The sequence below is a fragment of the Callithrix jacchus genome, chromosome 19, assembly GCF_049354715.1.
Source record: "Callithrix jacchus isolate 240 chromosome 19, calJac240_pri, whole genome shotgun sequence".
Classification (NCBI taxonomy): domain Eukaryota; kingdom Metazoa; phylum Chordata; class Mammalia; order Primates; family Cebidae; genus Callithrix; species Callithrix jacchus.
Genome location: NC_133520.1, coordinates 10,320,231 through 10,346,716, shown reverse-complemented (window position 1 = coordinate 10,346,716; position 26,486 = coordinate 10,320,231). Strand labels below are relative to the sequence as shown.

The following is a 26,486-nucleotide window of genomic DNA, read 5'->3' as shown; positions in this document are numbered from 1 at the left end:
TTAGATTGTAGGAGGAGAGTTTTAGAACAAACTTGAGGACAGTTTGTAAAACCCTGGAAGTTGTTTCAAAAGAGGTCATGAGAATTGCCAAGAAGATAAGTCCTTTAGATGGTAACAAAATATTAAAATTGAACTGATATTGAGAAAATGTTAAATAGAAAACCGTTTAGGGTTATTGGAAAATAATTATTACCAGAAGAAGAGAAATTGAACAAATAACACAAGGCCCTAAGACTTCAGAATTTCCCTGATAGAAGATCTAGTAGCTGATATTCTGGGCCACCCTTAATGGAAAGAAACCAATGACCTGGTGAAACTGTGAAATCCTTCCTGTCTTCAGCATCTATGATTATAATAAGATAATGCCAAATGTTCTGAAAATATGTGCAATGTTTGGCTATTTTTCCATCAATGAAACTTGTTGATCTTTTCACTAAATAAATACCAAATAACTTTAAAATAATTGAGATGCTAATGTTTTTACTCACTATCATAGGACCTTTCAAATCTTAACTCTAAAACTTTTTTTTAATTGTAGAAAATTATGATAGAGCAAAAACTTTAAGAGCTGATATCCAAAAGCAAGATGACTTGAGAGTGAAATGCTTGTCCTTTGTCCAACAAAAATTTACTTTGTCTTTTTTCAGGGGATGGGGTGCAGCACATTCCTCTAGGTATGTGGTTAGGAATAAGAAAGCTGAAAAAGATTGGACTTTTATCACCAGACAGAGTGTCAAATCCTGGTTTTCTAGCCTCTGTATCTGAATCATCTCAGGAGCTTTTAAAAAGTTCAGATTCCTTCTTCACAGAACTGGAAAAAAAACACCTTAAACTTCATATGGAACCAAAAGAGAGCCCGCATAGCCAAGTCAATTCTAAGCAAAAAGAACACAGCAGGAGGCATCACACTACCAGACTTCAAACTATACTTCAAGGCTACAGTAATCAAAACAGCATGGTACTGGTACAAAAACAGAGATATAGACCAATGGGACAGAACAGAGGATTCAGAGGCAACACAACATATCTACAACCATACAATCTTTTATAAACCTGACAAAAACAAGCAATGGGGAAAAAATTCCCTGTTTAATAAATGGTGTTGGGAAAACTGGCTAGCCATGTGCAGAGAGCAGAAACTGGACCCTTTCCTGACACCTTACACCAAAATTAACTCCAGATGGATTAAAGACTTAAACATAAGACCTGGCACCATGAAAACCCTAGAAGGAAATCTAGGCAAAACCATCCAGGACATAGGAGTAGGACTTCATGAACAAAACACCAAAAGCATTGGCAACAAAAGCCAAAATAGACAAATGGGACCTAATCAAACTCCACAGCTTCTGCACGGCAAAAGAAACAGTCATTAGAGTGAATCGGCAACCAACAGAATGGGAAAAAATTTTTACCCATCTGACAAAGGGCTGATATCCAGAATTTACAAAGAACTCAAACAGATTTACAAGAAAAAAATAAACAAGCCCATTCAAAAATGGGCAAAGGGTATGAACAGACACTTTACAAAAGAAGACATACATGAGGCTAACAAACATATGAAAAAGTGCTCATTATCACTGGTCATCAGAGAAATGCAAATCAAAACTACATTGAGATACCATCTCACGACAGTTAGAATGGCGATCATTAAAAAATCTGGAGACAACAGATGCTGGAGAGGATGTGGAGAAATAGGAACACTTTTACACTGCTGGTGAGAGTGTAAATTAGCCCAACCATTGTGGAAGACAGTGTGGCAATTCCTCAAGGACCTAGAAATAGAAATTCCATTTGACCCAGCAATGCCATTACTGGATATACATCCAAAGGACTATAAATCATTCTACTATAAGGACACATGCACACGAATGTTCATTGCAGCACTGTTTACAATAGCAAAGACCTGGAACCAACCCAAATGCCCATCGATGATAGACTGGACTGGGAAAATGTGGCACATATACACCATGGAATATTATGCAGCCATCAAAAATGGTGAGTTCGTGTCCTTTTTGGGAACATGGATGAATCTGGAGAACGTCATTCTCAGCAAACTGACACAAGAACAGAAAATGAAATACCACATGTTCTCACTCATAGGCGGGTGATGGGCAATGAGAACACATGGACACAGAGAAGGGAGCACTACACACTGGGGTCTTCTGGGGGGAATAGGGGAGGGACAGCAAGGGGAGGAATTGGGGAGGGATAGCATGGGAGAAATGCCAGATATGGGTGAAGGGGAGGAAGGCAGCAAATCACACTGCCACGTGTATACCTATGCAACTATCTTGCATGTTCTGCACATGTACCCCAAAACCTAAAATGCAATAATAAAAGAAAAAAGTTCAGATTCCTGGGCTTCAACCCAGACCTCCAGTGAGAATCTCTAGGGGTTCAAGACTCAATAATCTGCACTTTAAACAGGATCAACAGATGATTTTTTTTGTGCCCTAAATGTATGAGTGAAAATTTTAATAAAAATTATGTTGGGAAACTTTCTGTTCAGGTTCAGATTACATTTTAAATAAAACATGGAGATATTCAAATTCTCTTGAATGTTTAAAATCCAATTACAAATACTAGAAAAAGAGTGATCATAGGTATTTGCACAAATGCAGACTTGTCTTCAAACTATGCTCATTGTGAGAGAATTTTATAATTTATCTCCTAATCTTTGTCATTGTTTTGCACACATCTAATTTAACAGCCTTTTCTCTTTGTTTTTTTTTTTGTCATTTTTTTTTTCTCTTACTGACTTTCCTTCATGGAATCTTACCTGCATATTCACTTTAAATTTCAAAAATGTATAATCTTAATGTGTATTTATATTTTATCAATTTATCTATTATTTAATTAAAGTACATAAATACTTTAAAAGACAACTGACATAACAAAGTTTGGGGCAAACACAATGGACTCTTGACAACTAAACTGGTGGTAGTGGAAATATGTGAGAAATTAGCCTTCCGGAGCTAGGAATTCAGTTTACCAGTAAGTGTAGTTGATAGAGGTGATTCTGATCAATTAGGAAAAGCTAACCTATATATTATTGTCCTCTTTTAATATATGAGCTTATCATAACACTGAAAGTAAGCAAGTAGGACATACATTCTCTTAGTGACAGAGACAACAATCAAAACCAAATCATCCTATGAGCAAGGCTCTCTCCTTTTTCCTATGCTTGAACCTCCTTAATGTAAGCTTGCCTGCCCAAGACTAGCTTTATTAGTAGTTAGAGTAAGATACGCATCTATTTGTGATTGGAGAAATCTTGGAATCCTCCCATCCAAGAAGTACCTCCTCTGGCAGCATGTTACAAGGCCTGCAGTGCCTACCTTCATTCTGTTGTCTAGCTCTGTTACTGACAGTCCAAAATGAAATACAAAATACATTAGCTGAGAGGATTTGCATTTGAAATCTTCTTCAATATAAAATGCTTAGTTAATTAGTTAGGGTAATGCAGGTTTCTAAAGAAAACCAAACAGACAGCCAGAAAAACAAACTTGCCTGCATGATTTGGCACATTTTCGTTATACCCAGCAGACTGGCAGCATTGAGGCGATGTGAGAGAGTTGGGGCCCCAAGGAGAGAGGTGACAAAGGGAAGTGAAAGAACCAAATCACTTTTCCAACTTCATGCTAAAGTAGGACCTGATTTTTCCAATCTCAGTAATGTTGAATGAATGTCTAAGAAGCCAAAACTTCTGCCCTTTATTAACCAAATAAAGAATTTTTGGCATTCTTTTGCATAAAAACTACATTGACTATAGAATAATCCTTTTGAAGTGACTTAAAAGCTCCATCATTCTCTGACCCGTTCTCCTCTCCAGCCTCCTCTTTCTCAGAATTCTCACCATTTCAGACTATGACAGGCTCTTTCAGGATTTTGCATAGAGTTGCAAATGACTCCCCTCAGAAAAGCCCTGTTTTCTAGCAGAACCTGAGCAAATTGTTGCCTCAACTATTCAATCTACCTATATACTTACTAGACAGAATTTTCACTCTCTTGGGATCTCAATATCACAAGATATTGTGTGTATTCTTGTGTATACTTCTATTACTGATTTATTGCACTATATTTAGTTTATCTGTTACTCATCTGTCTCCCTAACAGGGTAGGGATATCTATCTCATCTTTATTTTTCCAAAGCTCCTAAGAAGAGTTGCTTATAAATGAATGAATTAACAGATGAAAGCTCTAGGCCATCAGCATTTAATTATGAGTCTTTAATGAAAACCGAGTTAGAGAGTGTTGACCCATATCTTAGATCTATAGTGAACAGGGTGATAACATCACAGCCTCACCTGTTGGTAGCTGACCATGACAGCCACGGAGACTGAAATAGCCTTTGCAGGTAGCCGTTCTAGGATGCTTTTCCCTTTACAGGTTTTCTGTCCTGAAGCAGTTACTTTTGTTCCATTGTCAAATATATTTCCTGCTGCAATTCAGCCTGCCACTGATGCGTTTCAAGAAACTTGAGCTTGTACCATAAGGTCCTGCATCTAAAATATTTGTGTGAATTTTTCTACCTGTGATTTTTGGGCTGCAATGCTTTAAACTCTGTAGAGCATGGCTGTTCTGTTCTCTGCTTCCTGTATTGATTGCATCTTATTCAAGAGCATCAACAATGCTTAGGCACTGGCAAATCAAACAGGGTGCACTAGTAAATCAAAGACTATGCTGGACAATGTAGCCCTTTTCTAGGTTCATGCGTGAGAACAATTATAAGCTTTTCATAAGAATATCAAATGCTGCCAAAGTATTTTTTAGGACAAGTTATTCAACACGCAACAAAACAAGTTTCTGTTTTTTTTTTTCCTAGATGATGTGGGATAATTTTCCATATAACCAAGAAGGTGTAAGGGAGATAGTTATTGAATCTACCCCTACTTATTAATCTTTTCTTTTACCAACAGGATTATAAACTCATAAGGGTTCTCAGTATTTCTGGTTAAATTTGTTTGGGCTGGAGCCAGGAGAGCCAAAATCAAATAAAGGTAGGTTTAAATCTAAGACTTCCTTCAATATTAGGTTATTCTTTACTAGAATTTTCTACCCAATGTCTAAAAGAGTCAAATTCAAATCAATAAGCAAAAATCTGTGTGAAGCTGCCATGTAGGAGCCCACTGAGGTTACAGACATAATGTTGTTTCTTTGCCTCTAAAATCTGTTTTGTATTTATTCATGTGACATAGTTCTAGTCATTGGACAAATGATCACCACAACTGGGAGAGTTTTTTGTACTCATAGGAGAGTCAGGATGGCCCATAGGATGGCAGAATAAGTTCATATCCCGGTACCATATTGATTTAGGCACAGGAATAAGAAAAGACCCAATCTCCCAGCCATGCCAAGGCACCTGTACCAATCAGTGTCTTGAAAAACCCAGGGCCCGTATGAAGTACTGGTATTTGTTTCCATTCAATAGGCATAAAACCAAACAAATAGTACATGCATTTCAAGGGGCCTACAAAGGAACTTGTTTTAACTTCTACCATAGAGCTGTTAACTTCTAGCTAATGACAGTCAAAGGTTCTTTTGGAATTTTTTTCTTTTGAGTGCCCCGAACTTAAACTTGGGATGTTGTATGATATTATAACAGCTTTTACTCAACATTCAGCACCAGACCGAATGACATCTAAATTATGAGCTTTTGCTCCATGCAAGGAACCCTTGAAGCACTTTGCATATGCTAACTCACTTAAGCTTCAGAACAAACCCAGTAACCCAGTGGAACCCCACTCTACAGACGAGGTCAAATAGCGTAAGTAAATTGCCTGAAATGAACACAGTGAATAAGTGGGAAAAATAGGCTCCAGGGCCTGGGCTAATAATATGATGCTAATAATTCAAAGTGGCATTATTTATAAGACTTACGACTTTCTGGCCATTCATTAATAGAAGATGAGAACATAAACCATATCTCATCTATAGAATTGAAAGCTACATAGCTGCAAATTCATGTAGAAAAGTGTTCTCATTAACATGCAAAAATAAAGGCAAGTTTTAGAGCCAAATACTAGCATACAATTTTTATAGGAAAGATAAATAAAATTATGTAATATATATTTAAATGAAAATACAAATGTGTACCTAATTGATAAAAATATAAAATCTAGAAGAACATATATGAAAATGTTAACAGTGGTTCTTTGTGAGTGGTAAAATAATGGGTGTTTTTTCCCTTTTTGTTTAAATTTATTTTCCCATTTTTACTACAGTAATCACATTGTTATAAAACAGACCATTTGCTTTAAAAAGTTATATAAAGGAAAAATTAAAAGGGAACCTCTAAAAATAAGTGGTTTTGAATTAAAAAATGGAGTTCTTTTGTGATAAGGCAGCAAAAACTTGGACTTTATATTGTGAAATGGTAAACTAGCAACGAAGAAGGAAAGTACTCTATGTGCCCATGGGAATCCGTAGAGAAGTACCCAGGAGTTGGGTGATATCCCCAGTTACAACTGAATTTCACAGACTTTCTGGGCCCTGGTATCACATCTAGGCATTCATTTTTCCTAGACATCATATCTCATAAGAGATGAAAACAATCATTCTAAATTTAACTGATTGGAAAACAGGAAGAAACTTAGACAAGGTCATTGTGTAAAGGAACTGTAATCTATGAAAGGCACAAAAGCCCATTTTCTTATGAAATGCCAACAATGGAAGTTTTTCAGGGCACAAAAAGTATCCTTGTCACTGACTCTTTACAATACTCTGAAAACAATTTTTAATTTTCTCAACTCTAAAATAATAGAACCATTGCTTTTTTGCTTGGATACTTAAGTGGGGGCAGTAGCTAAGAAACATGGGAAAGATATGTTTGTTTCTATTGTATGAAGTGGTTGTGATTGCTGCAGTTGTGTGGTATTTGATTTGTATCTTAGGGTCTAAAGCAATTCTCAATTGAGAAGAGGGCAATGAGTAAGGGGTCCAGACTGAGTCTGACTTTGACCCTCTCCCCTTTATAAATCCCTTTAGAAATGTATGTTACCTTAGATTTCGAGGCATGACATCGTCCTGGCCATCCTTTCTTTTTCTCTTGTTACTCTTTTTTGCCATATTTCTCACATGTCAGCATGTCCCAAGACCCTCTCTTCAGCCCTCTAGTTCTGTATCTCACCTTACAGAGAACTTGCCTTCTATTCTGCCTTCACACTTGCACAAGTAATCGTCAAATTGATGTTATTAGTCCTGGGACAATCAGGGAAGGCTTTATAGAGGAGGCAGGCTCTTTGAGAGGTGTTGAATTTCAATTGGGAAACTGTGTGCAGGAGGGAAAGGCTCTCAGAGAAGGGAACCCGTACTAACTAAAGCACAGAGAGGTAGAGACGTTCTGGTCTGTGAGAGAGACTGCCAGTTTGTGGGAAACTTGTTCATTGATTATTGGAAGCATCAATAAATAATGCTTTTCTTTTTCTGTCATACCTCCACGTTCCTTTTCTTGGTTTTGTGTCTACAGGTACCTTTCTGGACAAATGAAGCTTCCTGGTCAATTTGTGCTTCATTTACATACTGGTTATTTTTCTCACTTCTGAGTGTCTGAGGCTATCAAGGGAAAAATCCCAGTCTCTCCCTGCTGACTATTCAGACAAGAGCTGAATTCTCCTTTTTCACTCTTATTAACCATCAGAGTTTATTCTGATGCTCTGTGTTTAGAGTTGTTTGCTCATGAAACGTGTCTTTTTTATGGTTTGGTCTTTTACTCAGAATTTTAAATACCTGGAGCCAGCAGGACTTTAGTGAGACAGCATTTACGGTACATTGTACTTCCTTAGCTTATTTTAGTCCATGCTTGAACCAGCAGGACTCATACATAAATCTCCTATTGTATTGTTTTGGAATGGAATAGTCAAAGGCCAAATCCGTTTAATTTGTTTGGTGTAGTATTCTTTACAGTGGCCGAATCAGTTTAATTTGCTTGGAACAATCTACACAGCATTATGCCTAAAAACGTACTTCCTACATAGATGTCTTTTGACAAATGTGATATTGATGATCCAATCTTCATAAAGCACCTTCAGTTCCATGAAAAAGAAATCTAGGCCGGGTATGGTGGCTCAAGCCTGTAATCCCAGCACTTTGGGAGGCCAAGGCGGGTGGATCAAGAGGTCAAGAGATCGAGACCATCCTGGTCAACATGGTGAAACCCCGTCTCTACTAAAAAAAATACAAAAAATTAGCTGGGCACGGTGGCGCGTGCCTGTAATCCCAGCTACTCAGGAGGCTGAGGCCAGAGAATTGCCTGAACCCAGGAGGCGGAGGTTGCAGTGAGCCGAGATTGCGCCATTGCACTCCAGCCTGGGTAACAAGAGCGAAACTCCGTCTCAAAAAAAAAAAAAAGAAAGAAAGAAAAAGAAAAAGAAATCTAAATAAATTAAATGAATGCAAATTTACTTTTACTTAGGAAGCTTACTCCTGATCATTTAAAAAGTAGTTTTAAAAGAAAGGAAAGTGTTTTGAATCTTCACTGAAAAAGTTGTAAATTTCCAATCAAAATTACTTTTAAAAGCTAACATAGTCTGGGCGCAGTGGCTCATGCCTGTAATCCCAGCGCTTTGGGAGGCTGAGGCGGGCAGATCACTTGAGGTCAGGAGTGGACACCAGCCTGGCTAAAATGGTGAAACCCCGTCTCTATTAAAAATACAAAAATTAGCTGAGTGTGGTGGGGCACACCTGTAATCCCAGCTACTCAGGAGGCTGAGGCAGGAGAATCACTTGAACCCAGGAGGTGGAGGGTGCAGTGAGCTGAGATCGCACCACTGCACTCCAGCCTGGGCGACAGGGCAAGACTTCGTCTCAAAAAACAAAACAAAACAAAACACCCTAATATATGTTGAGGTCTTCTTAAATGCCAGACATTTAATAATACCCTTATGATGTAAGTATTATTACTACCATTGAACAGATGACAAAACTGGGGCTATAACGTTACTGTAACATGACCAAGGTCAGACAGCTGGTAAATGTTCAACAATAGTTAAGCAAATTATGTCACAACAACACAGCAGAACTATTTAAAATAATCAAAATGACCATAAGACTGACTAAAGAAATATTAAAAAGTTCTTTTAAGTCTAATGAAAAATTCAACTATGGCATTATGCATACCTAGTGATAAGTGACATTTTAAAATTACAAACACAGATTGTGACAGTCTAGGAAGGAGAAAGAAAATAAATGATGGTATTATTAGGATGATGGGTTTAGTGTTGTTTCATTCTTTTAGTTCGAGTTATTTTTTGATGGAATTTTATGTTATTTTAAAAAATAATTATGTAAAAATAGAATAAATGCGAATGTCAGTTAGCATATTTTTAAGAAGTATAACTCATGTTTCTGTAAGAATTCTTGAGAAAGATACTATAGAATTCTGTATCTATCTCCTCTTTATTCCCATCTATATATTATCCACTTTTGTACATAACTACTCCCTCTTAGAAATGGAGAAAGTGATTGACAAGGCAGAGCTTTGATCCCAAATTTGTATATTTTCTTTATATATAAAAGAAAAATTTATATATTTTCTTCCCAGAGAAGAAATAAATTTTGTTTACATAGTCTAAAAGATATAAGAAATTGGGATATTACCTAAGAAACAGGTTGAGTTTGATTGCCAATGTAGATTTCTGTTTGAGATGGCCAGAAATAACGATATTATCAGCTGCCTCATTTTGCTCTGCAGATATCTTGTTTCTTGTTGAAATGAGAAGGGAGAAACAACTTAGCTGCTGAAGCGTCCTTGTTTGCCTGTTGACAAGTACTGTGAACTATATTTGACTTTTTTGGGGGGTAGAGATGATTATGGCTTTAGTCCCCCATCCCACCCCCACACACAAAGGGAAAAAATACTTAAAGAGAAAAATACAAACAAATAACAGTATGAAAACAGATTTTTTATGACCCCCGAAATAAAATGTTAATATCTTTGTATTACAATGAAGCATAATCCAAAATAGCAGAAAAGCAACCTCCATAAATTGAAATAGGCAACGACTCTTATAACAGCCATTTATAGAAACATTTAAAATAATTCAAGGGAACTGGAGTGCAAAAACAAACTCTATACCCATGGCTCCAAATCTCTGGTTCCACAGGAGAGGCAAGGATATGTTTCCGCATACATCTGGATCTATGCTGCCTGCCCCTCCACCCACTGACCGACACGCACAAAAGCCACGGGGATAACCTACCATTGAAGAGGAGGCTTTCCTACTTGCATTTAGTATGAAATCATAAATCCTACATTATTTAGATGAGCAGCAAAAATGGGAATCTTTAAAGTTTGTACTTTCCACAGGAAGTCTCCATCCTCCCTGAACAGATGATTTTGATTTCAGAGTACGCAGTGGGCCTTTAACTTCTTCAGCTTCAGGGGGATGTTAAATTCCAAGACTCCTTCACTATCCTAAAGAAACAGCAATAAAACATGTTTCAAGATTCAATTCCTTCAGCTTCAGAGGCTGAGATGAATGAACTAGTTTGGGGGAAATGAGACATGACCCAACCTTTCACCTAAACGAAAATGACTCCAAATTGAACTTTTTAGAAAGTTCAATACTATGTAATAGGAACTTTCTTTAAAAGAAATACTGATTTTACATTGTATACTGTCCATTTCCAATTGTGCCTAGAAGTAGAAGACCTGAAGTAAAACAGAAAGAAGGGATGGATTCCTTTCCTCCTGCCAGTACAGGGAAATAGCGGGGAAGACCAACAAAGAGACAGAGGGCATGTTCTCCCTGTAACCAATCACTCTGGAAAGTTTAGGCAAGCTATTTGCAATCACTCATTAGGTTAAAAATGAATCTTTCCACCTTGCCATGAATGTACCTATGCAACAATCTTGCATGATCTGCACATGTACCCCAGAATCTAAAGTACAAAAAAACAAACAACAACAAAAAAAGAATCTTCATGGCAGTTTTTAAGCCTTTTATCTCAACAGATCCAAAGATATATTCTGAATTAAGCTAACTTAACATCAGTTCATCTTATAATTTCTTTTAACCTGTAAGATAACTCTTCAAGGCATTGGAATTGACCAAACATGAATTCAAATTTACCACATAGGAAATTCTTTCATAAAAATAAATGAATGAGAAAAGTAAGCGATGCTTCTGAAGTTTTTCAAATAGTGAGTGATTAATTTATTTTTTATCATCTCTGCAGTCTGATCTGTGAGCAACAGCCTAAACTGTTAAGACAACTGGCCTGGATTTGAGGTATTTTTTATGGCAATGGAAGAAAGGAAATGTACTTGCTCTTATGAGGAGTGAACCTATGTATTCAACTCTTCATTAAGACAAAGACCACAGAACTGCCAGTTACTTAGGAAGTCATGCCACACAGTAGAAAGCACACCTGGACAGGTAAAGTGGAAGTCAGTTCCTGGCTACACTTACGGGGATCTGGATAAGCTACTTAATTTTTAAGCTAACTCATTTTTTTAATTTACAAAAGTGGCAGAAACCTACTTCATTCCTTTGTAAAATGCCTACATATAATAGGAAAAATAAAAAATGGAGTATGCTGTGCTAGCTCTACGAAGTTCTGTTAGGCTTAGCTAATCAGGCATTGACAGAAGCAAGCAACCCTTACCACACGTAAGTAGTGTACATTTTAAAGAGGCTACTTCAGGTTAATTCAAGAAAGATCTTACTTCTTTAATTGTTTTTAAAGACCTATCTTGTATATTCTTTGGCAGCAAAGAATTCGAAGTGTGCTCAGGAATGGCGGAGAGAAGAAAAATGGAGCGAGGGAATGGAAGGGAGATACTCTTCAGGAATTAGTGGGTTCACTGACAAGGAGAATCTGTCTGTGGGTTACAGTCAGAGGGAGGAGAGCATAACTGACTGCCTGTTAAAGGAGACAGCAAAGGAAGGCCAAGAAGGCCAGGGAAGCATCCTCTGTAGGCGTCAAGACAGGTGGGGAGGTATTGTAGCTCTTCAGTAATCTTAGTTGTAACTATCTCATTGCAGTGTGGGGAGAAGCTGAGTGACTCATTTTAAGTAAAAGAAGATAATGCTGGATGTAGGGAGGATCACAGAGACAAAGATGTAATACAAAGTATTTCACTAAAAGAAGCCATGTTTTAAAAATCCCCAGCAAAGCCTTCCTTTTTTCCTGTTTAGAAAGTTGAATGAGCTGACAGTGATTCTGTAGAAAGCGGTATCACAGAGGGGACAAAGGTATTGCTAAACTCAAACTATAAATTCTATACTTTAAAAAAAAATGTCAAATTAAAGTGTCTATTCATGGTCTGGAACGAATCAGACACCTTCAGCAATTATTATACTTGATCTGATTATAAAGTTGACAAAAAGTACATTTTAATGAAGCTCTTTGTGATCACAATACCACAATGTTGTTCAATAAATTACTCTGTACACTTTTCTAAAAGCTTGAAATATTTGAAATTAAGAAACAAGAAAAGGAATTGTAAACATTAAAGACACACATGCTCTTGCAAGTTCAGATAATCCCACTGGGGCAATGTTTAAGTAATTGATTTTGAGTAACTTTGGCCTCAAAGTGAAGCCGTACTGCTTTCCCAAGTAATCCGGGACTTAATGGGAATGCAGATGGTGTGACGGAAAATTTTAAAGACTTCACCTAAAATATTCTATTCTTTTATTTCACCTTGTTGACTTGAACAAAATAAATCTACATGTCTGTAATTCCAAGAAGCATCTGTTTCTCGTGGACACACAAGGTCTAAAAATGTATAACATATGTTTAAGTTGCACCAAGAAACATGACCACAGTAAACTCAAGTAAACCTCAAACATATCTACCTCAAACGGTTTGTGCCTGCAGGTCTGCATGTAACGTGCCTAGGCAAGACCAAGTTTGCACCAGATATCATTAGGAGCATCATTTCTACTGGACTGGATTCTTGTTGTATTGCCTTCTCTAGTTTTCTCAAGAGATTTAGGAGGGAGGAACCAATAGTTTGCACTTAGCCAATGCTCCTTTCCTAACACGACCTCAATGCCAACCAAGATTTTCACTGTTTTATGTAGGGTTTGTGTGTGTGCTACTTTGCTGTCAATTTTTAGCAACTTGTTTACTGAAATTCATCCCTACTGTTCCCTAGCAAGTAAGTTCTTGGTTCATCCATTTCTACACCTCGTAAGTGATGAGTAATATTCACCACTGGCTGCATCATCAAAGGTCAAAATCAAAACCATGTTATTGCAATGTGAGTTTTCTATGTTAGTGAAATTTCCCAGCTTTATATAACCCATTGGATGTAATTTTGCACATAACCTTGCACTGGTAGGGCTAATAGTTACTCTGCGTGACTACAGTCATTTGCTTTTACAGCACAGCTATATTTTACCTTTCCAGGAAGTAATCATATTCCTTTTCAATCCCTGTACTGTGAAAACCTCTCTGCTTTATTTTTTCAGAAGCAGTTCTTATCTCCCCAAACTACTGAATGCTATGGGCAGAGAAAGCATATGAATGCATTCTAGTAAAATCTTCTCTGATGACAGATAAGACACTGGTTTGCAATTCAGTTGAAATATATTTCCATGCTGTAGATATCAGGTTACTATTTACATCTTTAACGGTAGCCACCCTTCATAATTTGGAACCAAAAAAAAGCATTGTTTATTTAATTTATTTTGGGATTATTCAACAATTGCTGAGGCAGATTTTTAGGAGTTCTTTTTTCTTTAGTATTGCTCCTTTACTTATTTAATAAAAATTCTTGTTTGAGAGAGCTTCCAATAAGAGGTAGGCCTGCATTTTCTCATTCTTCTCTCTACTTTCCACCCCTAAGTGATTCTGCTTTTATACAGAACTAAAATTTCTCCAAGCATGAGGACAGTTGACTTCCTTTGTGGAAAGAAGAAAATGCTTAGTGGAAAATTAGTCTATTGCTGCTATAAGAAACTACCATAAACTCAGCATTTTAAACCAATATAAATATTATTTCATAAATCTATAGGTCAAAAGTCTGGGTGACCTTGTCTGGGCTCTTTGCTCACAGTCTCTCAAGGTCAGAATCAAGGTGTTAGCCAAGCAAACACATTAGGAGGTGGGGAGAAGGATCCCTCTCCAAGATCATTCGGGTTGGTTAGTAGAATTCAGTTTCATGCTATTGAAAGATTGAGGTCCCTATTTCCTTGCTGATTGTCACTCAGGAATCATTCTGGAAAACCACTATGTTCCTTGGCTTACAGTCCCCTTCTTCCATCTTTAGAGCCAGAAATGTGATAGAGAAATCATACTTTAAATCCCTGGGTCTCCCCCATCCACATCTTTTCTGGCTCTTCTACACCTCATCCTTCTGAGTACAGCAAGACAAATTTCTGTTTCTGGGGGCTCATGTAATTGCTTAGGCCCACCTGGATAATCCAAGATGATCACCTTATTTTAAGATCCATACCTTAATCACACTGACAAAGTCACTTTGGCCATAAGAGGTAATATATTCATTTCAGGGATTAGGGAGTGGAAGTTTTGAGTGAAGTGTTATTCTGCCAAACTGAACAGAAGGTGTTTTTCTGTTAGTAGTGTGGGCATCAGGAAGACTCGAGAAAAACAGAATGTTTTCTTTTGCTACAACTTTATTTGCCCAGAAAAAAATACCAAATAGTTAAACTGGTAACTCTGAGGGTCCTGGGAAAATTCTCATGATGATGTGTTAAGAGATAGGAATTCAGTTAGCACCTGCATTCCTGAAATCTACATAATTTGGTAGTGCATTTTTTTATAACACTTTTTGTAAAATACTAGGTTAAGACCTATCAGGCTTACTTTTCCAAGGCTTAAGAGGGATTTCAACCAGTGGAAGTGTCTGAGGCCTTAGTAAGTGACCTGTGTTCTTTGTTTAAGGATATATTTATATTTTTTTTACAAAGTGCGGTTTTTTTGGTGCCACTTTTGGGACTGGAAGTGGGTGTTAGGTTGAAGTCTAAGAAAATATAAACTGGATTGGAAGATTATGGAAAGGAAATTCATATATACTGATCAGTTCTGTTCTCAACTCTGAAAAGTATCAAAATATATGACCCTTACGTGGATTGGTTCCTGGTGGAGATGACACTCAGCAAGCTGAGGACCAGGAATTTGCCAATTTTGAGGAGCTGTCTCAGACGATGACCTCCCAGGTTTATCTTCCCCTTGTCCTTCTCCCTGTGGCACAAGCTGTGCAGAGAATGAACCAATGTTCGGGATCCACATTTTGATATGTTCATTGCTCACACTTACATAACTTCCCTTTACCAGCTCCTACACTGCAAGCTAGGGACTTTCCATTTATGCTCACTTTGAGATTCCCCTGGGCTTGGCCCACTGCAAATACCATTAGGAAATGGGACTAATGATGACATAGAACCTACTATATGCCATGCATTGTTAACATACACAATGGGAGCTCATTTAGATTTTAAAACAATCCTATGAAGCAGTAAGAAAGCCATTTTTAATTTCCTCATAATGAAACTGAGATACAGAAAGGATCAATGTCTTATCCAAAGTCATGTAAATATCAAATGGAATTGGGATCATTCAAAACAAGAAATGTAAATGGCTAAAGATTGCCTGGCACCCTTTCATCAGAATATTAGAGCGAACTGCAAGCTTTAGGTAGAGAAGCCATTAAAGACATTCCTCTTCTTATGCATAACTGATAAGTGAACAGATTATAGCAGATTTTTTTTTACTTAGTTCCTTAGACATGGGTCTATAAGGCACTTCTAAGGTTTTAAGCTTCTTTTTCTGTCCCAGTGATTTTTAAGATATGGTTTCAATTGAGTTATTTTTCTGGACACCTTTGGAACACCAGGGGTTAATCCATTTTTACTCTGTTTGCAAATCTTCCCTTATGACAGTGAGCATGTGCATGTGCACCCCTCCCAGAGAACACCCCTCCTCTTTCCCCTGGAGAGAGGCACAGCACCAGAGATTAACTGGGAGCTAAATGCAGGCTGGTAGCCAAACCAGAGTGATAAGCATCCTGATTTTGATGGAACACTTAAAAATCATTTTTAACGTTTCCAGACCTAATCCAGTTAGGTCCAGAGTGGGAGGGAGGCCTTCTTGTGGGTTATACAAATAACCTCACTCCAGTAACTCCTCTTAACCTGAGGTGGAAGGAGTTGCACTGAGGAGGGGGAGGGGGCCCCAACTCTATGACATGGCCTGCCTCTACTCTTCAACTGGGGGTTTTTTATTTGCTTGTTTTGGTGGTTATACAACCTGGCTTATTTCTGTCAGTCGATTAAAAAATGCACCATTTTTCACAGAAGAGCTATGTGAGTGCAGTGCGTCCTGGTTCACTGCACAATCTGGCTGCATATTAGGGCACCATCTCACATTTGTCTTTCTGTTTATGTGGGGGCCATGATAAGAAGTGAGGCTGACAAACTCCAGGTCGTTTCTGTAGATGAGGATGCTGAACAGGAAACACTTTCAGAGGCCACCATGAGAAGAATTTTCTCAGAGATCTACACTGATTGCATAGCTTTAAGAAATATTATTGGCTTTTGTTGCAGTGGGGATTGTGGGATGAGCTTTAGCTAATGATGTCTGAAAGTGCAAGGCAGCTCTGAAAATGAGAGACTGAAGAAGGTGGGAGACCCAAACCCCCTTTTTTGCTTATTATCAAAGCTCCACCCATGACTAGCAGTTTGAGGAAAACTATGAAATTCTTCACACACAGGCAAAACCCAGGCATGACTATGGTCAAAGCAATACTAACAGTGCTTGGTATTCCCAACCTTTGTATTCCCAGGCAGCATGGGCATTTCTGAGAGAACAGGTAAAGCAGAGAGAAGGTTACAAATGAATTGAGCTTCTGCACATTAGTGTATAGCCAAGAGGTTAGTGAGAATATTGAAGTGCTCCTGTTATAGCTGGGACATAGTTTCTATAGCGCGCCCTCTAAGTGCCTTCTCTAAGCATCCTGACCCTCCCACCACTGCTATTTTAGCCTTTACTGTTGTTAACTACTTTGCCCCTGAAGAAGAAGGAAAGCCTTTCAGTTTTCCTTGGGAGTGGAAAGGAGTTTAGGAAGCAGAGTATAAACCTAATTCATCTAAACAAAAGAAAATGCCTGGATCTGGGCTTTGCCAAGGACCACATATATAAAATGGGAGTAATATAAAGTACATAGGGTACTTTTAAGGATATTGGTTTTCTTCTGTTCAAAATGTACCAATCATCAGAAAGCTGGGGTGTGCAACACTTAGGTGCCTCAGCACTGCATAGGACAAGCCATTGTATCAAGAGGGATTTACAGGACAGTCATATCATCCTTCCTCCTATGTCTTAAAGTTTTCCCCATTTTAAACCAGTTCCACTTGGTTCAGATAACTCCATTACACCCTCCTGCCTCTTGGTGCTTATGTGTTTAGCTCCACTCCATTGCTCTACTTGATTATATATCGTTTAGTACTCTTTAAATCTTTCATGTGCTTGAGCTTTTTCACCTGTTATGTTGGAAACTCCTTAGGATTGGGAACATGAGGCTTCCTCAGGACTCCGACTGCCCTTGGCCATCAGGGTTGGTGACTGACAGAGTGGCCCATGCATTCTGCCCAGCCTGGACACAGTTCACCATTCTCTCTCCAGAGAACTTTGGGCAGAGGAGTAATGTTGATCAGAGATGACTCTGACTGAATATCTACAAAATCCAAGACTCTTTCACTTCACTTAAATCTCATATTTAAATCTCACATTTAAATGTCACTTCATTTAAATCACTTGTGATGAACGATGCTGTTATTTCCACTTCATAGAGGAGAAGACTGAATTCTGAAAGGGTTACATTGCTCATCCCAGAACAGATGGCAGTTTCTCTTGTCTCCCAGTGTGATGCTCATTTGACTTTATCTCACCATTCCTCTATGACCGTGTTCTCAGACTGTGTAGATGGCAGCTCGTTACTGGAGTTAAGTTAAAGCTCGAGGCCAGGTGCAGTGGTTCACGCTTGAAATCCCAGCATTTTGGGAGGCCCAGGAGGGTGGATCACAAGGTCAACAGTACAAGAACAGCCTGGCCAAGATGGTGAAACCCCGTCTCTGCTAAAAATACAAAAAAATTAGCTAGGCACAGTGGTGGGCTCCTGTAATCCCAGCTACTCAGGAGGCTAAGGCAGGAGAATCACCTGAAGCCAGGAGGCAGAAGTGGCAGTGAGCCAAGAGTGCGCACCTGGGCGACAGAGCGAGACTCCGTCTCCAAAAAAAAAAGCTCTAATGGTTGCAGTCAGTTGTTGGGACAGCACATAAGTCATCATAATCTGATATTGATCACCTTGTTACCCAGAGTATTGCTAATCACCTTGTTACCCAGACTTTTCATTACACTTCTCTTTGAGAAGGGTAATGCTTAAAGCACAGAGATTATATGTCTAATGATACCCAGTGGGTGTGGTTCAGATATGGAAAGAGGTAAGGGGATACCAGGAAACCCTCAGATCATGCCGCGTGTTACCAAATTATGGATTTGGGTAAAAGTAGAATCTGATTATGTCAAGTGAGTAAGATTTTTGTAGCTGATTTTTAAACTCTCCAATGACTGTCTGTCCTGCATGTACCAGGCTCAGAGAAGGAACAGAGGATGCAGAGAGGCAGGGGAGTTGGACAAGGAAGAGCTTTGCAGTGCCCAACTCCAAAGCCATGTGGTCTGATGGAGAAGGCAATCTGTGTCCAGATCTCAGCCAGGTCATTCTTTAGAAGTTAGATCTTGACAGACTCACCTCAAGCATCTGAGCCTCAGGTCTACTCATCTGTAAAATGAGAATAGTAACAGCCACCAACTCCTTGGATTATGTTGAGGATTAAATTAGGCAGTATTTACGGAGCATGGCACACACATGTTTTGTACATATTAGGTGGTTCTGTCTTACTCAACACCCCTTTATTCATATTTAAAGGCAAAAATGGACTGACCAAATCGAAATAAATGAGAACCAAACTCAGGGAATGGGTAACATTTTCTTAAACATTCACAGACCGACATTCAGACTGTGTGACAGGATGGGAAGTTGAGAATCTAGATGAGATTTTATCCAAGGATAACAAGCCCAGTGTGGGTTTAGATGCCAAAAAAAAAAAAGAAAACCACTGTGGCAATGCTACACTCTTTATTTTGGAGAATCACGATGGCTAATGAGTCACCACTATGGTTATAGCTTTGCTTTCGGTTATGGAGATCTGTAGATATAGCCAATGGATCAAATTTTCCCTAGTAATGTTGAGAAAAGATGCACAGATAAACTTGTTTCTCTATCACAGGCTGCAGCCTTCTCTGTTCAGCAAAGAAGAAATGGTTAATGTTTGAGTCCAAAGCCGGCCTGCCCTCCAGACCTGGAAAGTGCCCTCCATTATAGAATTCTGCTTGAGGTAATAATTTACATGAAATGAAAGAAAACTAAAACTTAGCCAAAAACAGCCGCCCAAGTCCATCCCCCCCTCTGCTGCCATAAAGTTGATATAGCAACTGGGATTAAAATGTAACCTGAACCCAGAGAGTTTTTATAAATAAGATGAAAGCTGCCATTTAAGATTTTTCAATGGCACCAACTGGATTAGATCTGTTCTTGAGATAGGCATCTTTTGACAATCCCTGAGAACTGTATCTGCTTACTGGAAGGCACAGCTGATGCATGCAAAGTCAATTAAAAAGCTAGATGCATAAAAGACAGTGGTTCCACACAATTCATGCTATGCATTTTCCAAACAACCCTGGCTTTGTTTACCAGGGTTTTATGCAGAGGAGTGGCCGTGTGGATAGTGATTTGAGACTGAAGTCTGAAAGTCAAAAAATAAAATAACCAAATTAATTCCTGACTGTAGAGCATCAGAGAAATTCTATATCTGCCATAGATATTTCTATAAATAATAATTTAATCTGACATAGAACTTTAACAAAATGAATCCCTTTATATTGACATTTGAGTATAGCTCTAAGCCCCAGAGGTGCTAGCCTCCATTATAGAATGTATGTGTGACTCGCGTGTGTGCGTGTGTGTGTATGTGTGTGATGCTAAAATCCTAGATTTTTACAACTTGTGTCATTCCTTGCAAACTGCATCTCTTTTTCAACAATGCTAGAGAATAATACTTTCATTGTCAGTGGAGCCAGTGATGGGTGAACTGGGCTCACTTACACACTGTGACTCAGGTCTTGTCAATCAAAATCTAATATTCAGAAATGTACAACTTCTCTCAAAGTCATTAGAAGCCATAAAAATTTGCTGAGACTTCTGGGACTCAGGTAGGTATTCTTTTCCCTTAGGCATAAATCTGCAAGAATGTAAATTCTGGAGCTGTATTCATCATCTTGCCCTCAGATGGAGCTTGTGGGAAAATAATACTAACAGCTAACCCTTACTGAGCACATGACTGCTGCTAGGGCAGAGTTCTAAGGGCTTTATGTTTTTTAACTCATGCAATCTTCATGACAACCTGTGAAGTATTTGTATGCTGTTGCTATGTCATGCCTGCTGCTCTCAGGCTCTGCTTGCTTTCTGAAGCCTGTGTGATGACAAGAAGAATACACAGACAGAAACCAAGTCCTGGTGCCATCTTTTGGGCTCTGCATTTAGCCATTCCTTAAGATAGCCCTTGGAATTTCTATTACATGAGAAAATACATAGTTTTTCATGTGGCATGTTTTGGTTGATTTCTATGTCACTTGTAACTAAAAAAGTCATAAAGGACACAGAGAGCACCAACCCAAGTCTTTCAATGTACAAATAAGGAAACCTGGGCTCACAGAATTTAAGTTACCTGCTGAAAATGACACAGCTAATTTAGGAGATGGGAACACAAGTTTCAGACTTCTAGTTAAATGTCATTTTCCCTTTAACATGGATAACTAACCTTCCTGTGTGCGGGACTAAACTGTGGACATCATAGTAGTATCAGTGTAGGTCTAAGTAGATGTAGTTTTTTCTCTCTCAAGTCTACTTCACTAACCAGCGCTCCAGCTGGCTTCCCTCCCCTCCCACTTCACTAACCATACTCTCACCCACATGCACATACACTTCGTCTCACATGTATCAAACTGAGTGGCTAGCGCCTCTGGGGCTTAGAGCTAGTCACGCATATCTTTATAATAGCATCATCACTGCTGTTGTACTAGTCATCATCAGCACACATCACCAGTATTATCTTTAGTTAAGTTTAAATAGTAGTCCTTGGTAGTTTACAGCTTTTTTCCATGAAATGCTCACAACAAATTTGCATGGTGATATAGTTTGAATGTGTGTCCCCACCCAAATCTCATAGTGTAATGAGATTAATATCCCCAGTGTTGGAGGTGAGACCTGGAGGGAGGTGACTGGATGGATGATGAATAGATTTCTCATCATGGTTTAGCACTATGCCCTTGGTGCTGTTCTTGTGATATAAGTCCTTGAGAGATCCAGTTATTTAAAAGTGTGAAGCACAAGCCAGGTGCAGTGGCTCACACCTGTAATCCCAGCACTTTGGGAGGCCGAGGCAGGTGGATCACGAGGTCAAGAGATAGAGACCATTCTGGCCAACATGGTGAAACCCCACCTCTACTAAAAATACAAAATTAGCAGGGCATGGTAGCATGCATCTGTAGTCCTAGCTACTTGGGAAGCTGAGGCAGGAGAAGCTTGAATCCTGGAGGCAGAAGTTGCGGTGACCTGAAATCATCCCACTGCACTTCAACCTAGCAACAGAGTGAGACTCTGTCTCAAAAAAAAAAGTATGTAGCACCTGCCCTTCTTTCTCTCTCTTGCTCCTGCTTTCACCGTGTGATGAGCCTACTCCCTCTTCGCCTCCTGCCATGAGTAGAAGCTCCCGGAGGCCATGTTGGTGCCATGCTTCCTGTATACTCTGTAGAACCATAAGCCAATTAAACTGCTTGCAAAAAACATTGCTAGGTCTCAGTATTTCTTTACACAATGCGAGAACAACCAAACACACATGATGAGGAGAGCAACTGTTACTATTATTGGTTTAAATGCAAAGAGAAAATACTTTCTAGTTAAAAGATCTTAGCTTAAATTCTGGCTCAGCTCAATTAAGCTCAGCATATGTGGATGAAGCATGACTTTGCAACAAAAGCTGTGCTTGGTCTTGGATTTCTTCAACCTAAAAAGTAGCTCACGCTGCCAGAGAGTACATGAGTTGCCTCTCCTTCCCTTCACAATACTAATGGTCTTTGTGGATAAATTGATGGTTCTCAATTTTGTGTCTTAGAGTCTCAAGGTTTACACACAGGTGGAAATAGGGTCTTCAAGTTATTGTCAATATTTCAAAATTATAACCTTTGCCATGGAAATCGAACCTGACCTTCAGGAAACACTGCACAGGCTAATGCACGCATTTCTGAAGTGTTGATTTTGCAGGGAGACTTTCTATTTGACAGACTAAAAATGCTTTGCTTGCCACGGGACATAAATTCAGAGCTTTCTTTAACATGCCTGTTGAATCTTATGCTGCTGTTCTATCCAGATCATTCAGTCCACAGTGCTAAATCTTCCCTAGGCAGCATTTTCTAGAACTGTCAAAAACTGTGGTGGTGTCACAAGCCTGTTTGCTGCATACAAGCCCCATCATTCCCAATTTTGTGTTTAGTTCCAACACAAATGTGTCGGCAGATCTGAATACTAATTCTCCAGGGCCTGGGAGGGGGTTCTATTTAGGGAAACTGAGAAGCTTCTGTAAACTGAGAAGTTGGCTTAAATTTTTTCTTCGGAAGTCCACAAACATTCATTCCACAATTTCTCTCTAAGTGAATAGTATTTCATTTGCAGCAATCGATAGGATGGTGGGGTAGCATAGAAGGGGATAGGGTGGATATTTTCTCTGGGTTTCAATAGCAGGGCTGAGCCAAATACCGGGGCTGCTCTGGCTAGAAAATGGCCCTCACCTCACCCCAGGTCTCAGTCCCACCATAAACCTGAGCCAACTCCAGCCATAGAATATGTGCTTATGAAAGCAGCTCACCTGCCCTTCTGGATCCCATTCAATGACTCAGCTCTTTGTTACGGATGGAAGGAAACAGCTCCTGTGAAGTCAAGCATTTTAGTCATTGGAGTGAACCAATTATTTCTGCCATAATTAAGTAAATCTCTTGTCAACTTTTAGTCAGTGGTTCACATCACTTGGAACAAAATGTACCAGGGGAAAAGGAGATTCACCTTGAGAGTGGCATTATCATGCCAATCTCAGAGTACTTAAAAAAGTTAACATAAAGTCTGTACACACAAAGTAGACTCAGGAGTGACCGCAGAAGAGCCTTTTTCTCTCTCTCACTGCTTATGAAGTGACCTGCAGGAATGACCTCAGATGACTGCACCAATGCCTTCATGTGCCACTGCAGTGCTCCCTACAGAACAAGGTCCCAAGAATACTTGTAAGGGAAGGCTGCCTGTGTCCCTAGACACTTGTGCAGTCTGATGACATTATGAGGCCCCTAATATAGACTGCCATAGAACATTTAATGTTAAATAATTATTAGTTTGCTAAGGCTAAGGGTAATGGCCTCCAGCTTCATCCACAAACCTGCACATGGTCTCCTGAACCTAAACTAGAAGTAAAAAAAAATAATAATTATTAGACTAAATGATAAACAAATTTCCAGGTGTCCAATGCTTCCCCATGTTGCTGTCTTATATATAGCCAGAAGAAATAAAATTTATTCTCATTCAAGTCTTTAGGCTGTTGTTACTTTCATTTCTTTGATCTTTTGGGAAAATAGCGAGAAGATCTGAAATGTTCTCAACACAAAGAAATGATAAATATTTAATATGATGGAGATCCTGAATACCCCAATTTGATCATTACATATTGTATGCATGTACCAAAATGTCACATACACCCATAAATATGTACAATAATTATGTCTCAGTTAAAAAATAAAGCAATATATAAATTTTCATAAAAATGGAAAGAATGTCTTGTAAGGAAAATAGCACTCATAATACTTTTTATTTTTCTTATCCCAACAATCTTGATTGCATACTGAGATTTTTCTGTGTGATTACATTGGGTATTAGAGCAATGTATTTAATATTCTTAATTGAAGTAATATTCAAATATAGAAAAATGCTTAGTTGTAAGTATAAAGTTTAATGATTATGACAAATATGTATAACTGTGTAATCAATACCCAAATCAACACATAGAATATTTCATCATTCCAGAAAGCCCCCTGTGTTATTTCTGACTACTGTTCAGATTTCAATCGTCATAATTTTGCCTGTTCATGAACTTTATATAAATGGAATCATACACTATGTACTCTTCATTCTGCATAATGTTTCTGAGATTCATGTGCTTATCCGTTAATTTCTTCTTATTACTAAGTAGTACTCCATTCTATGACTATACCACACTTTGTTTATGTATTTTTCTGTTAATTAATGTTTTAGTTGTTTCCAGTTTTTTGTTTTATGAGCAAAACTATATACATATTTGTATATAAGTCTTTATGTGGATATATATTTTAATTTATTGTGGGTTATGAGTGAAATTTCTGGGTCATAGAATAAGTATATTGTTCAAACTTATAAGAAAACACCAATACATTTTCTAGAGTGGTTGAATAATTTTTACAATCTAATCAGCAATTTCTAGAGTTTAATTGCTTCCCATGGTCTCCAATATTTGGTGTTTGGGCTTATGTACCATCTTAGTAGGTATAATGCGGTATCTTACTGTTGTTTTAATTGGCATTTCTCTGATGATTAGTGATGCTGAAAACTTTTTATGTGTTTATTGAGTGTATCTCTTTCTTTATGGGAACTTCAATCTTTTGCTTAATATTTAAAAAATTGATTTGTCTTTTTGATAATTCAATTTGTAGGAGTCTATTCTGTATCTATGAGTTATAGTTCAGATATATGTAATTGTAAATATTCCTCCCATTCTGTGTCTAGCATTTCAATCTTCTGAAAGGTATTTTTTTTATGTAAACAGAGAATTGTATAGATTTTGATGAAGTTTACTTTATCCACAGATTGTCCTAGAGAAATCTTGACCTAGTTAAGTCTTCAAAGTCCTCTGTTTTTTTCCTAAGTACATCTTAAACTTAGCAATAGAAACCCTAGAACTCAAGTCCAGAATATAGCCTCATCTAACGGCTGAGATGTCCAATGAAGTGAACTTACATAGCGAATCCTGAGGGTTCAGTAGCTCTGTGGGTCCCGAGCATCAGAGTATCATCCTTCACAGCATGACAAGTGTGAGGAGTTTCAAGGCCCTAATTTTGGTGTTATTTTTGGAGATGATTTGGGTTTCCGTAGTTTTGGCTTTCTCTAGGATCAGAGTCATGCTTTGTAGTAAAGGCTGCCAAGTCAAACTTTTCTCTGAGTGAGAAAGCACGTGTTTACCCACGTGCAGAGCTGAGCGCCAGTGTCTTGCTGTAATTGCATCTGTAAAACCTCTTCCTCAAATATTACTCTTTGCCTCCGTGGAAAAACAGCATCATAAGCAAAAAGGACAAGTGGGCAAAAGGTTTCTCCCGCACCACCAGAGGGGTAGCATTTAAAAATGGAAGTGGCTTGTGTAACCTACTTTTCTTTGGTTTTAAAATAACAGCTTACGGATTTGCATTTGTTTTTAATTCTTGGCCCTGTGACCCCTGCTCCTGTTTTACTTGATAAATTCCATCTCGCCTTCCACAGGCAACCATTCAATGCTGAGCTTTTCCTAATGTGTTTAATCAATCTATTTTTAGGTAAGTTACCAGTTTCCTACGCTGGGAATTTTGCATTGAGAACAAGAAAAGTATTTGTCAGTACTAATTTATTCCTGGATCTCTCATTTTGAATTATTTTTATAGATGTCTAATATAATTACTATGCATAATCAGGCAGGGTGTAGACTATAACACAGAGACCCTGGCAATTTTCTATAAAGTGATTCTTTCTATTTTTTGTTGTTATTTCATAGCCAGCTCTGAGTTAAAATACAACAAAAGAGAAATCTTGTAGACTATCTATTTTGCCCACATAAACACATGTGTGCATATGCAAATGTGTATGCATGCATAAATTTCATGAGAAAAAAATAAAGAAAAAAAATCAATGTTTAAAAACAAAGAAATGACTAAGTAAATTGAGAATTATTTCCAGAAACACAAGAAGAAGCATCATTACAGTATTTTTATTGATGAGAAAAGAATCGCTCCCTAGAAAGATTTTAGGAAATCTAATACAGTTCTTGTGGATACATGACTGGTGGATGCATTCCATCCAGAGAGATGGAAATTAATATGCATATACTATTCAAACACTAAGTAGGCATATTTTTGTTATTTTTTTTCAAAATATTAGGTTAGTGCAAAAGTAATTACAGTTTTGGACTGTAAATTTTAAATCATTACAACTAAGCTCAAACACATCTATTAATCAAAATAGGAATCATTACAATCAACATATTTTTTGCCAATGAGAAATAAACTTTCTCATTCCTGTAGCATAAAAATCCATGCTTCATGATTCAACCAACTCTTGGAAAGCATTTTCTGCATCCTGC

The 26,486-nt window shown here is 38.2% G+C and overlaps 1 long non-coding RNA gene across 9 annotated transcripts in view; it reads right to left on the bottom strand.

Moving 5' to 3' along the window:
* LOC103789190 (uncharacterized) overlaps positions 1–26,486 on the bottom strand; it is a 542,478-nt gene that overhangs the window by 81,823 nt on the left and 434,169 nt on the right. For 4 of the 9 annotated variants that reach the window (XR_013529722.1, XR_013529723.1, XR_008477908.2 and 1 more), the window contains 2 exons: positions 10,200–10,414; positions 9,598–9,702 (listed from right to left, as the gene is read on the bottom strand). The exons of 2 other annotated variants lie outside the window; for them this stretch is intronic. This is a non-coding gene — a long non-coding RNA (uncharacterized LOC103789190). Of the gene's footprint in view, positions 1–9,597; positions 9,703–10,199; positions 10,415–22,952; positions 23,014–26,486 lie in introns of all 9 variants that reach the window. 3 more of the 9 variants (XR_013529725.1, XR_013529720.1, XR_013529724.1) reach the window with 2 other exon arrangements.